Source organism: Pteronotus mesoamericanus, unplaced genomic scaffold, assembly GCF_021234165.1.
Source record: "Pteronotus mesoamericanus isolate MK-2021 breed Mesoamerican mustached bat unplaced genomic scaffold, CSHL_Meso_final contig_94, whole genome shotgun sequence".
In the NCBI taxonomy this organism is placed as follows: domain Eukaryota; kingdom Metazoa; phylum Chordata; class Mammalia; order Chiroptera; family Mormoopidae; genus Pteronotus; species Pteronotus mesoamericanus.
In genome coordinates, this window is record NW_026555285.1 from 20,635,079 (window position 1) to 20,648,096 (window position 13,018).

Consider the following 13,018-nt stretch of genomic DNA (forward strand, 5'->3'; position numbering starts at 1 on the left):
TTTGTGGGGCCAAAATTCTATCAGCGGTGTTGACCTGCCTGTGAGTAAGAGGTCTCAGTCCCCATTCCCGCTGGCTGCAGCTGCATCATCTGTGTGGAGATCACTCTTAAGCAGAGAAATCAGTTGTTCTTCAGATGTGTTATCATTTCCTTTACTCTCTCTGAGAATAAATTTTCTTTAATAGAATTTCAAGAGTATAGATCACTTGTCCTAGATAAATGAGTTTTTTACAGATACTTGCATCTCAAATATGCTTTTTTGTTTTGTTTTATATAATAATTTATCTCTTTTGTCCATCTGACAGAGTATACATGGTAAATTCCAATGAAGGTATCACTTTTATTTGTATTCCTCTCTTTCTCTACTCATGGAAATGAATGCATGATGTATCTAGATGTCAATGCACTTAGCATTGTTTTTGTAGCTGCTAAGCAAGGTGACAACATTTAAATGGGTTAATTCAATAACTCATGTTTCTGTAGAGTAAATGTATAGAAAATCACATGACTCGAGCTAATATAAGGGGAAACTCATTTATGTTGAATATGAATTCCAGGAAACACTTTCAAGATTGGCAATGCAGAAATGCCTCATATCAATTCATTAGTGAAAAAGAGCCTCACTTTCAATCAGAAAGAATTTTATTCTTTGTGTGCATGTGTGCTTGTATGTGTGTGTATATGTGTATAGTATTAAAAAGGGAACAGTGAAGTTAAAAGGGTAGAAAACTCAAGAAAGGCTGGATTAAAAGGCTAATTACTTTAAAAATTGGGAGAAAGTGAGATAAAAGGTAAGCAGTAATAATTAAGGACTGTGCTAATAAATTAATAAGTTAAACCCCATCTGTAATTGTATGTTAGCTGCAAAGAACAGCAAATCCATTTTATACATTATCCAAATTTGTTAGAAAAAGTGCTGAATTACCTATTTATGTTATTCACATATAAGAATATAATTTGTAGCCCATGTGTCCAAAATAAATTCATTAGAACAGAATTGATTGACAGATCATTAAGTAAAAAAGTGACACTTAAGTCACCAATTAAATTTTTATTTGGGCAGAAATTGCTAGAGAGCTAATCATATTTAAGTAGAATAGTAAAAACTGCAACTTTTGAAATTGAGATCTTTCAAGAGTATATCACAACATAATGATACAAGAAGAACTTTTAAAAAAGAGATGTTCTTTGGCTAATCAATTCATAAAGGTGGGGAAGGATTTCTTCAAAATCTGATTTATTTTCAAACATTTTCTTCATTCTCAAGAATTCTCCATATTTAACTTTTTACTTATTTGTATCAAATTATATTTTATATTGTTAGTAATTTTAATTAAATATTTATAATGAAATTCAATGTCTATATAAACAAGAACCTCGTTTTAAAATTGAGTTAGCACATAAGCCTAGAATAATATATTCTGAATGTATCTCATAAATGTGGAAAATTTTGTAATGTATTAAAATATTTTAAATTATAAAAGTGTTGATTTACATGCAATGTTTCAAGACATTTTTGTTTAAAACATCTTGCATGTAATGGCCTTTTATAATCAATTTCAGATTTTTATTCATTCAAAATATCAATTTTATCCATTTTTGTTCTTATTGAGGGTATTGCTGAAGATTCATTCACCAAATGATCAATTCCATCCTTTCAAATTCCACTAAACTATGAATGATGTCCATTTTTAAGATGTGGTTGAATGGCAAAATATCTTTCAGATATACAGGAATTTATATACAACATAATCATTTTGTTCATTTTGTGTTTCCGTGTTCATGTTAACTATTTCACTTGTCGCTCTGCTGCCAGGGCACATTCTTAAGTTCCTGTCCATTTGGTGCCCCAGTCTGGTCAACACTGTTTCTCTTGGGAAATTTTGGCGAAGTTTCTTCACCTCAAACTGAGACACAGGAATCATTTTTGAGGGACCAAGGATCAAATCTCAGATGTCACATGCACAAACTCTGTTACTGCAAGCAAATTATTCAAATTCTCTGTGTAGCAATTTTCTCATTTGTAAACTATGCATAGTAATAGTGCCTGCATCACACTGTGGTGGTGAAGATTAAATGCATTTATATAAAATGTTTAGAATAGATCCCGGTCTGGATAAGAAGAATCTAAATGTAGGCTATTCTTACCTTCAGGTAGAATTAACCACTGTAAGCAATTAATAGATAATTTTACATATATTTATTTCATATGTAGGTGCTGAGGACAAAATGTAAGACCATTATGGACTATAAACTACACCAATAAACCAATAAACACCAATAAACTATATTAAAAATAACAATAAAGCCAAAGAATGTCAAAAAAGGAAAAAAAATAAATTGATATGTCAAGCCATGAAATAACATGAGGAAAACATCTATATTACTGAAAGAAGCCAATATGAAAAGGCCAGATTCTGTATGATTCCAAATATACGGCATGCTAGAAAGCAAAACTATGGAGACTATAAATATTGGTGATTGCCAAGGGTTTAGCACGACGCCAATGAATAGATGAGGCATGGAAGATATTTAGAGAAGTAAAACTTCTCTGTATGATATTATATATAATAATTGATATGTGTCATTCATTTTACATTTGCTCAAACCCATAAAATGTATATCACCAACAGTGAACCATAGTGTAAACCATGGATATTGGGTGATAATGATGTGTCAATCAAGGTTCATCAATTATTAAAATGTACCATCTGATAGATGTGGATAATGTGGCAGCAGTGTTACACGGGGAATCTTTCTGTTTTGCCCTCAATTCTTCTGTGAACGTTAAACTGCTCTAAAAGTAGTCTTAATTTAAAAATGTATGTAAACACATGACATAATATAAGTCATAAACCGCATTATGATTGATGCCCTGGCCAGGTAACTCAGTTGGCTATAGTGTCGTCACAGTACACCAAGTTTGGGAGTTTGATCCCCAGTCAAGGCACATACAAGAAAAAACCAATGAAGGCATAAATAAGTGGAACGACACACCAATCTTTCTTTCTCTCTCTCTCTCCTACCCCTCTCATTTCAAATCAGTAAGTTTTAAAACATGCATAGTAATAGTAAAAAACGTGCGAAAATAATATAGCAATTCATTTTATAGCAAATGCAATGAATTTCCTTTTTCTAATCAAAAGGAGGAGGAGGTCAGTCTAGTTTTCCAGACTCATAGAGATAGGATGTAGCATTTATTGTTCAAAGGATGGAAATAAATAATGAGTTAAATTAGGAAATAAAATCCTATTACAATAGTTTCAATGGTGGAAATTTGAGAGTGGTCAAACAATTAAACCTTCACTCATGGGAAGAACAGAACTAAACATGTTAGCCTTATATATATATATATATTTTTTTAATTATTTTCAACAAGCTAATGTATGGATGGAGGACAAATAAATATTGGTTGGTACAATATAGTTTTCTCACTAAACATTATAAAACCATCAAGCAAGTGATTATTTTTATTTTCATGTTCTCACAATGTTAAGAATTAATTTTTACCCTTAATTACTAAGTCTTTCAGCTATTACACATTTTGAAAAATATTAGCAAAACCAGGAGCCCTTAGAGGCTGCTATGCAATTAAAAGTGGTGGTTTTTTTCTCAGTATATGGTTATAGTGTGAAATGTAACTGTGAAAATGACATTATGGTCCGCTATATTTATCCTCTCAGCAACTTGAGCAGCACATCAAGTTTACTTAATTTATAATTATTTTTATCACTTGGTGCTGCAGGCAAAACCTGAGAGAAAAAAAAATAATTGTTGCTTTAAGTTTTACAGCATTGCTCATAATAAAAATGCACCCCTTGAATTTGTCATACTGATTGACATACTTAGGGAGATACTACAATTGAGTACACTAGCACAACCTCCTTGATACCCTTGTCACAAAGAGAAATTTCCTTTTATTAGCATTTTAGGTCATCTTAAATCTGAGAGCATTATAAGTAGAATGAAACCTGAAAAAAAATGCACTTATACTAGGGAAATTAAAATGTTACTTAAAATTAAAGGACATCTTATTTAATATAAAATTTCAAAAGAAATAGAAAAATCATATCTATTTTCAGTGTTTTATAAGGCTTTTTTGTGTTAGGATAACTAGGAATATTTTAGGGGGAATAATAATATTTTAAAACAAAAGAGAATAGGACAACAAAAGACTGGTTTTCGAACGGTGGTGGCAAAACGAACTGTTAATTTGAAACAATGACTTCCCCTCATTATCCCTCAATATTCATACATGTAAAATTAGAATAATATCTGATTTATTGAGCTATTATTAGGGAACATTAAATAATATATATCAAAGGTTTTTATAAAATATAAATTGGGGACATTTTGATTAACCGTCTTGTATTCTTAAATAAAGAGCTGGATTCCCTTATGGTAACAAATAATTACAAAATCTCAATGACTTAATACAGAAAACACTGAGTTTTCAATCGTATTCTTTGCAAGAGATGTCTATTGATTATAGTCATACAGCTGATGGAACAATCACCATAACAAACACTTCTGTTTACTGTACCAGAGAGAAATGGAGCTTCTTGAATTCTCAAATAAATGATCTAGACCAGAACTGGCATATGTTCATTTTTGTGTATCTGTTTACTTAAGTATGAGAAACCTAGTAACCACAAATGAACCAGGAAAATCAGATTTACTATGTGCTTGGAAGGGAAAAAACAGAAAATACTTGTCAAAAGTAACAATGGTTATCATGGAATATACATCTTGGAAGATGGAGTAAAATAAACAGTAAGAATCCATTTTATACCTATTAACAAATTTAAATCTGACAATTATAAACATTAGCAAAGATGTGAAGCAAAAGACATTCTTACACACTGGTGGTGGAGTATAAATTGATACATGCTACTTGGAGAAAAATGTGGAAAAACCCAAGAAAGTAAAAGATGTGAAAGCCCTAAATCCTTATTACTCCACTAATTCAATGTCACTTCCTTAAAAAAGATTGTGTAGGTGCAGGAGTAGTTATAGAGACTTGTTTGTGAGAACAAAATATTGGAAACAACCACATGTCTATATGTTCATTAAAGAAGATATATATAAAAATATTATAAACACATACATACACATAATATATGTGTGTTTGTATGTATAAAGAGTAAACTAGAATTTATGTAGCCACCTGAATAAATATCCCCCAAAATACTGTACTTTATAAAGGATATTACAGAATAATATACATAGTAAAGTATAACATATAAAACTTTAAAAAGGTAAAGCAATATTGACTATTTATGACAGATAATATCTCATACATAATTATATATTATATATTTAGAGTTTATACATTTAAATAACAAGTATCAGAATATATATTAGTTATTACTTTATATTTATCCTGGTTTATAGTTATGTTATTAAATTTATATTTAGATGTATGTACTTATTCTATTTAGCTTTCACTGTATAGATGTCCTTTTATAAAAATAAGTTAAAAATAGGAAATTATTCTGATGACTGTACAAATACAATTAAGAGAAAGTTAATTATCTTTAGGTAGAAAGTGGACAAAAGTTAGTCTTAATTACACATTAATCTGATTTAAACTACTTGACACTGCACACACATATGAAGAGTAAAAATAAGACTTTTAAGATTCTAAAAGTGTTGGCTATTTTTTCAAGAGTTTAATTGTTTATTTTTAATAAATAAAGAATAATTTTATGTAATGAGAAATACTAATCACACCTCTTCAGCCTACCTCCTCCAAAACCATAATACTGTAAATTAAAGACAAATGTGTAGTTCTTATATACTTCTAGGGGAAAAAAACAGACTATGTTTTTAAGACACCATCAAAGCTTATGCTAAATTTCCTTGCTCAACCTTGAGCCAGTGGTGTATTGATTTTATTGATTCCTAAAAGTGTATTATTGAATATTCGGAATTTTGTAAGGTATTTTTTTTAAATGCAGCTTTATTCAGTTATGGTGGGGTATGTACACCATGGAAGCACTAGAAATTGAGGCTTGTAATTTCTAAAAAATTTAGATTTAATTCTCACTTCTGAGAGTCATTTTATTTGCACAGACCCTAGTTATAATGTCTGCAAAATTCTATATATAGTCTTTTAATTCCATATAAGCAAATGGATTTCTTTCCAAATTTAAGTACATACCCTTTCTCCACTGGAAGTAACTTCAAATAATTTTAATGACTAAAATTAAAGTTAAGAACTTGCAGTAGAAAAATAACATTCTCATCTAAATTTACTATATAATAATAATTCAATAATTACCTCTACATTACATAAAATGCAAAGGATTAAATACAAAATGAAATGTACTTCAATTAAGGATTTTTATTATATGCTTGAGCTCTTGGGGAACTAAATTTTATTTTTCACATGTGTTTAGTTTTAAACATTTTATATTTCCACACATTTCACAAATTTATCATGTTCAGAAGATAGGATTCCTGTGATTTGTGAATCAGTTAAGACCATATATTTTGAGACAGCACAGCAATCAACTGATGTATTCACAAAGAAAAAGAAGTAAAATAATCTGAGTACAAGTTGAATGCATGATAAATGTTTTCAATAATAGCTTGGACACATGGACTCCGAAAATGTAGATATAGGAAGCTGATGAAAAAGTAAGCAGGCTGGCAAAATTAAAATGGATGATATTTAAATTATAGAAATTTTGTAAGGAATTTATAAAATTTATTTTGAAACACATATTAAAAACTGATCATGAGTCAAGATTTTCCATAGTTGGCATGATAATATAAACATAAGTTGATGACAGTATAAGTATTGCTATTATTAGATATAGAAATATATTAGATATAGAAGATACTAAATACCAAAAAATGTTATTACAAAAATAGCATGCTCCTCTGCACTGTAAGTTCTTATTCAAATATATTTCATATTCTTTAAGGAAAAGACATCTTCTGTGTCTTTAGTGGACTCTTAATAAACTATTCACAGATTCAAATACCTAAAATCATTTTGACACATGGAAGAAAGCATGGCTCTCATCTCATTTTCTTTTCACTGACATTCAGAAATGTTCTTATGCTTTTACCTTTTGTCTCCCCCAGTATAAGAATGTATGGGAGTGGAATACTGAGGGGAAACACAAACGCCCCCACATCCCTCCTACACACATGCACGCACAGCTTCCAGTGGGGAATTTTGTCTTCGGGTATGAAATAGGAGCCTGGTTAAGAGAAAATTGCTCAGTTTTCCTTTGTCTTCTGCCCTAGGGGGTATATCTACCTCTGTGATTGAGTTGGGTCTAGCAGGGGTGTCCAACCTTTTGGCATCTCTGGGCCACACTGGAGGAAGAGTTGTCTTGGGCCACACATTAAATACCTTGCAACACATAATCACACACACACACACACAAGAAAACCTTCATAAAGTTTTAAGTAAGTTAACGATTTTGTGTTGGGCTGCATTCATAGCCATCCTGGGACACATGTGGCCTGCAGGCCACGGGATGGACACCCCGGGAACTTTACCCCTGAATTATCTAGTTTTAAGACAGCTACATTTTCCTTCTAAATGGATTCACATACACAGATTCACACACACACACACACACACACACACTCACACACATCCTCTTTCCACACATATCTAGAAGAAAGAACAAGAAGAACAAACTCCATTTTAAGACAATTATGAGACACCTGCAATACTGTGCTATGATAAAGGTGGAAAGTAGAGAAAGAAATAAACAATGACTTAGCAGATAAACCAGAAAAACTAAGCTGATTCCCCCATCAAATTCATGAATGAGAATTATAGATAATTCTCTATCAGATAAGATAAAAAACATAGAATACTACAAATCTTGAATATTAAGTGTGATACATAAAATTAACAGAAATGGAGAAATAAAAACAGAAATTAAGGTATAGAACTCTGCCAAAAGTTATTAGAAAGACAAAAAAAAGGACAATAGCTGAAAAATATAAGCCAATTAGAGAAACAATCAAGGCAGTTCAATATCCAAATAAAACAAGTTTTACATGGAGCTTGGGGAGGACTGAAAACAAGGGATTGTTTAAAGAAATATTAAAATGAAATTTACCATAACTGAATTACTTAAATATATAGTATTATTGCTTGTTCAGTTAATGAAAAAGATCCATATGAGAGCATATCTCTAAAATTTCAGAAAATCTGAAAAATAAAGACTCATTATCTGAACCAACAAACCAAAATTATATCAAATTTAAACAGGATGTGAAATATAAATTATTTCAAGTTTCTGAACATTAATGTTGGAAGCCAGACTTAAATGATGCAACAGCTTAGGGTTATGAAGTAAAATAAATTTCAACTGAGAACTTGACACCCAGACAAATTATTCATCAACTGTTAGGGCGTTAAAAAAGTATTCCCAGAAGAGCTCTCGCAACAAGCTTACCTGACATGTGTTCTCTTTCGGGATATTACAAAGGAAAAAAAAAAAGAACCAAGAATAAAGACTTGTATTTGAGGCTATGGACAAATGTAAGAAGTAATATGGGGCATGGGGCCATGGGGCCATGGTGGGGGGAAGGGTCCCCATGATGACAGGACAAGAAAATCCTACATTTACCACAGTGTAGGAGAAAGAATAGCTGCAGAAGGTGTATGTCCAATGAAGGAAATGAACTGTGCAATTATTTGATAGGATTAAATATATGGAAAATTGTGATAAGCATGATACAGAGCTATTAGAAGGATTGCAAAAATTTTAGTATAAATTCAAAGAAATGTATGTGAATAAAAAACACAGTTATTTGAGTAAAAGAGAAGGTTAAACAAAAATGGAAATGCAATTAAAACGCTTTGCCTGTCTGAGGAGAGGACAATATTTGCATAAGCAATATAGCGTTTTTAAATAACAATTGGATTGTTGTGTTTGAAAACGGAAAGGAAAATGTACAGTGTTTATCTAATATAACATACATTTAATGGTAATTAATATTTATAATTCAAAGTATAGCAGTTTTTATATATGTAGGTTAGGGAGATAAATTCTAGAAGAGACCATTGTTTTTATTGTTGTACTTACAAGCCTCTTCAAATATTGTAATTAAAAAGCATGAGCAGTTTCAACTGATGAAGATTACAACTTATAAAATAGGAAAAAAATAGAAAAGTATATATCTATAAGAATTCAGTACTTAGAATTATTTGAATTAAGTCTAGATACTCTGTTTTATGAAGTATTTCATTTGATGACTTCTAAACCAACTTCAAATCTTAACACTGTAGCTGTCCGATTTTATTTTTTAATATTAATTAGTATTTTTCCAAAAATTCTGTTCAACTTCTCATAATGTCACCTGGTTAGGACTTGATTTTATATTCTATATAAATATATTGATGTAGACATGGTAATTTGATAAGAATGTCTAAATTAGGCCAGAGGTCAGCCAAACTTCAAATCCTGTATGACTATTCACACAACTGACATGACAAAGGGTTAAGAATAAGAACATTCTTAAATCTGCTATAGGAAGAAGAAAACCTGCTTAGGTCATGTTTTGACTTTCAATGTGCATGTTAGAGTCATCTATAGTGATTTCCATATCACCTTAGTATGTGTTCACATTCAAATGGAAATCAAGAAAGCAATCATTATAAGCTAAATTAAAGGACAATTATCGTAAGTTAAATTTTTTAAAAATAATTCTTATCATTTTTATGAGGTCTGTAAAAAGCCCAGCCATTGTTAATATGATGAAAATGGTTTGTGTGACATTGTTGAAACCTGGCAGCCAAGGAGAGTGGACTGGAATGCACATGTGTGAACATAGTCAACTTCACTGTACCAGTCCGGGGGACAGTAGACACCAGTGAGTGAGCATGTGTATTATGTGGCTGTTATACTCAAAATGACTGAGTAAGTACAGCAACAAATCTGCATCAGATTTTGCATCAAACTTGAGCATTCCTCCATGGAAACTATTCAGATGATTCAGAAGGTCGCAGTTATGAGCAACTGGTGATTGGCAGTTTCATCACAACAACATACCTGCTCATGCATAACCTTTCCTGTAGAGTTTTCTTGAGAGATAACAAATCACCCAGGGGACTCAGCCCCACTACAGCCCAAATTTGGTGCCCTGTGACTTCTGGCTTTTCCCAAAACTAAAATCACCTTTGAAAGGGAAAAGATTTTAGACCATTGATGAGATTCAGAATAATATGACAGGACAGCTGATATGAGAGGCAATTGGAATAACTGCGTAAGGTCCCAATATGCCTACTTTGAAGGAGGTTGAGGTGTCACTGTCCTATATACAATATTTATTATATCTTGTATCTTCTTCAATAAATGTCTCTATCTTTCATAGTACATGGCTGGATACCTTCTGGACAGACCTTGCAAATTAAAATACATATAAATGGAAATAATAATTAGCTGAAATATAATAACCCAGCTTGACTTTGGCTGATTCCTACTACCTCTTTCATTTTTTTTCATTGCTCCAAAAGGCTAGAATTAACCAGTTTTAAAAAATTTACAGAGAATAATTTTATCCCAATCTGTTTTTAATTAAGGCTTCCCGTACCATATTAAAATCATGTTAAATATATACAAGTGGAAAATGTTTTTTATGAGATTTTTCTTATCACATTCAATATTTGAATATTTGTCATCTCTCAAAAAAAAGAGTAGGGTAGTTATAATAAATGTTGACATTAAAATAACAGGAAAAAAGAGATGATAATATTGCTTAACCCAACACTAAGAGATAGCTAATATAATTGACTTATAGATACAAATAACTAGGTAGTTCCTTAGGTATATAATATGCCCTAGTTACATAAATATTAAGAGAAGTTTCATGAAATTAAACTCTGTTTGCTTTAATGTTCATGTATAAAAGAAGGCCATGGAGGAAAGGTAAGACTTGAATGATGCTCCAAACGAGCCAGATATCAACCAGTGTCATCATGGGAACTGGTTCATTTAACCCTTGCATTACTGAAGTCCAAATTTACTTATACCATTCTTGGTTATCAGTGAAACCTCATGATAAAGCTAAATCCATTGACCTGTGTACTCAGCTCTTTCTCAACTTGTTCTTGTCCCACTCAGAATGCATTCACAGACACACAGATTCACACACACTCACTAAAATGCACATATATGCAAATTCTCACAAGACTACTTTAAAATTTTTCCTGACACTTGAAGCTCCAGAAAACATCCACTGCATAATTCATCCACTGCCCATAGGGAGCTCCTAGTTAGAAATCATTCTGTGCTGACTACATTAGAAAATTTAGGCATCTATAGATAATAAATGATATATATATATATATATATATATATATATATATATATATACACACACACAATTTTTCACCATGCCATAAGAGGGACATTTTAAATTCATATATGACTATCTTAGTTCCTTATGTAAGCACTTCAATTTTGACTCATTCATCTTTGAATAAGATGTAACACCTAACACAGTTACAAGGACATTACCTCCTGTGTTTCATCTTGAATGAGCTTCTACCTCACTCATTTGGTAGTCATTCATTCGTAGCATTACAGCAACAATGGCTCTTTTTCTTTTCTTGGAACATATTCTACTAAGGGTTTTAAGAAATGCTTTACACTTGTTTTTAATGTTTCTTTTTCTGCCAGAGTTTGAACTTAATTTTCTTTTCATTAAGAAAATATTTCCTGATCAGACTACTTTCTCTCCTAGGTCAAGTTGTTATACTAAGACATTCTTATATTTACTTCCCTTTTATACTAAGGATAACAATTACAATCATAAAATTCTTCAATTAATTGTTTAGTGTCTCAGTTACCAGTTCATTAGAACTGAAACTGTGAGTGTATGTTCATTTCTATACTCCCAGGGCCAAAATATTTATTCACAGGATTATTCATATTAGGGATAAGGTGACACAATCATTAAACCTATTATGACACTGAAAAAATTATTCAACAAAATACTTAAAAAAATTAATTGACAATCTCATTTTCTGGAAAAAATATAGCAATATAAAAGCCTTTTTTTGTGATGCAGATAACTTAAGCCACTAAACTGCAGATAAAGCAAGGGTACCTAATGATTCCAACTTGAGAAGTTATGCCAACTAGAAATGGACAATAAAAAATTACTATGTAAAAATAGACTAAACATAAGTTAAATGAAAAGAATCAAACAACGGCAATAATAGAGGCCTAAGAATTTTGGATACTATGATTTTCTGTCTCAAAACCAGTATATAACGTAAAGAAAAAGATAGGAAAAATAAGATAATGACAATATTTGGAAGTATAGTGACTTACTATTTTCTGTGATTGTTTTGAATGCAAATATTTGGAAACCACAGTGAATGACTAGAAAGGTATATAAAAATGTATCACCTATGCACATTTTAATGAATCTGAAAAGCTTTAAATATGCAGAGAATATCTTTAAAAAACAAGAATTTAAAGATATATTACTCACATAAGAAAAACTGATCTCAGTATACTCATTAGTTAAAAATATGAAAGCCAAAAGAGAGTGGTTTTTATATTTTTAGTGTGAGAGAAAATAAATCCTCAAGTGAATATTTTACACTCAACTAAATTATAATTCAAGAAAATGTTGAGAGAAAGATAGTTTCATATTAATCACAACAGACCTTTGGTAAAACATATAAATAAGGAGAGTACATATAGACCACAAAAAATGACAGTAGGGAAAAAAATCTAGAAATGTTTTTTAAAACTTAACATTTTCTCATAACATATATTTAATAAAATGTTGTCTCAATAATATAAAGCTAGCATTAAAAATTATCCAAACTTTCAGAAAGTTCCAAACATACTTTTAAATGAGAATATATTTATATACATAAATTTATATATGTACATATATATCAGATTTTCTTGTTTATTAGTCTCTCATATTGTACTACAAGTTACATGTGAATAATTATCTTGACCAATTTCTTAGTCATTTTATTCTCAGTATCTAAATAAGAAATTATGTACCAGATTGAA